Raw genomic sequence first — 2,462 nt, 5'->3', positions numbered from 1 at the left:
GCAAGAATCTCTTTCTCCGTGGGCTCAAATGAATCATACTTGAATTTTACACTTTCTTCAGATATCCTGACTCACTAACTCAAATAGCTAACCATCGATCTGACCACACTTAGTAACAAAGCAAGGGCACGGGTAAAGCATGCTTCTTGCTGTCTCACACCTTGGGTGTGCTGCATTCCTAAAATTACTTAAATAGATTTCACGCTGTCTTAGAAACGCCAGGCAACAAGCACCTAGCAAGTGGGCAGCCATGGACAGGGGAGGTACTTGAAGGTACAACAAGTCATTCTTCAGGGAGGGACCCAATTGTGAGTAAGAAACAAGTTTTCGGTAAGTCCACTTCAAGAGCAAGGAAAGAGGCCACAGATGCCAAAGCACAAAGACTTAAGTGAACGGAAATGGTGTCCACCTCCATGGCGTGATCTACCTGCCCTTGCTGTGTGGGGGAGGGGGGCATTGTAAATGGAAAACTCTCCTTACTCACAGGGAATGACGATGATAACAACAATGACAACAGGTGACAATAGCGATCATAGCAACTAATGAACACTGACTTTGTACCAACAATTCGCTAAGTCGCTTTTGTCAAACACCTCTGCAAGTCAGCTATTATAATGTCTATTTTACATGTGAGGTCATTTCAATTAAACACCATAGCCACTTACTTATTTAATCCTAAATCCCCTGGACTCCATAATCTGTGCCATATATTTTATCAGTCAGACTAAGCCTGAAGGGGCAGTGAGAATGTGCTCTAACTTATACTTCTCCTCGGAAAAAAGATAGTGTGCTGATCTAATATCCCAGACCACTCTGCTTAATGGCCTGGTCTCCCAAAAGTTCATGTGAAGTACTATGAGAATACCACCTAACCATACCATAACTATCTAGGGTATCATTCAAAGCATGTTTCTCTTACCTGGGACAAATGTTAAAGCAACCGGGTCACCAGGTAAACAAGCATTAACTGGGATGGCCCCGAGAAAACTAAGATCTACTTACATATTGGGTTTTGATAGCAACATGGCAAATTAAGCGGCCAACTATTTGAAATATTGAAATATTTTTACAGTGAGGGGCGCCTGGGGGGCTCAGTGGGTTAAAGCCTCTGCCTTCAGCTCAGGTCATGATCCCAGGGTCCCGGGATGGAGCCCCGCATTGGGCTCTCTGCTCAATGGGGAGCCTGCTTCCTCCTCTCTCTCTGCCTGCCTCTCTGCCTAACTGTGATCTCTGTCAAATAAGTAAATAAAATCTTTAAAAAATATATCTTTACAGTGAGGTCAACTGAACTATAATTTACATACAGTAAAAATTGACTTTATTTAGGTATCCAATTCTATGAATTTGGACAGTCATGACAAGCTGTCCAAGCTCTTTCAACTGCCGTCATAGTCAAGACATGGAAGATTTCACTACAGAATTTCTAGTTAATCCTCTCCTGGACCCTATTATGTCCCTGTAGCATTGCTTTCTCCATGTGTTATATTAAAGGAATTACATAATGTTGTTTTCGAACTTGGCTTCTGTCAGTTAATGTAAGACATTTGGGATGCATCCATGCTGTTTTGTGGATCAGGAGCCCATTCTCTTTTCTTGAGTGGTTTCCATAGGATAAATATGCTTCAATTTGTTCACTATTCATCCATGGATAGACATTCGGTTGTTTCCAGTTTGGAGCACTTACGAATAAAGCTGCTTTGTAAACATTCACGTGCAGGTTTTTGCGTGGACATATGTCAACACTTGTGTAAATACCCAAGAGTAAAAATGCTGGATTATATTGTAAATATGAGTTTAATTTACAAGAAACTGCCAATAAGTTTTCCAAAGTGATTGTCATTTTTTGCATTCCTGCCAGCAATGGATGATGTTCTATTAACCCCACAATATTTTAAAGATTTTATTTATTCATTTGAGAGAGAAAGCACACACAGGGAGAGAAGCAGAGGGAGAAGCAGAGACTCCCCATTGAGCAGGGAGCCCGATGTGGGGCTCGATCCCAAGGCCCTGGGATCATGACCTGAAGCTGAAGGCAGACGCTTAAGCCACCCAGGTGCTCCTACTTCAACATTCTTGACAGCATTTGGTATCCTCAACTTTGGTATCTTGGCGAGGTTTTAATTTTCATTTCCCTGATTATTCATGACATTGAATATCTTTTCATGTGCTTATCTGTCATATGTATATTTTCATTGATGAAATGTCAGTTTAAGTCTTGAGCCCATTTTTTTATTGAACGACCTTATTTTTTTTCTTTTATTGTTAAGTAGTAACAGCTTGTCACCTATTTTGGTTATCTGATGTGTTTTTAGAGACTAAAAAAATGTATGGTGCGATCTACTTCACAACAGTGAATACACTTAACAGTACAAAAGTGTACACTTATAAAAATGGCTAAGGTGGTAAATTTTATGTCATGTGTTTTTTATTTGAGAAGGAGCACTCTTTATTGGGGAGGGAGC

Source organism: Mustela putorius, unplaced genomic scaffold (assembly GCF_011764305.1).
Source record: "Mustela putorius furo isolate JIRA1106 unplaced genomic scaffold, ASM1176430v1.1 tig00003911_pilon_pilon_pilon, whole genome shotgun sequence".
Taxonomy (NCBI): domain Eukaryota; kingdom Metazoa; phylum Chordata; class Mammalia; order Carnivora; family Mustelidae; genus Mustela; species Mustela putorius.
Note: the sequence above shows the minus strand (reverse complement) of the source record.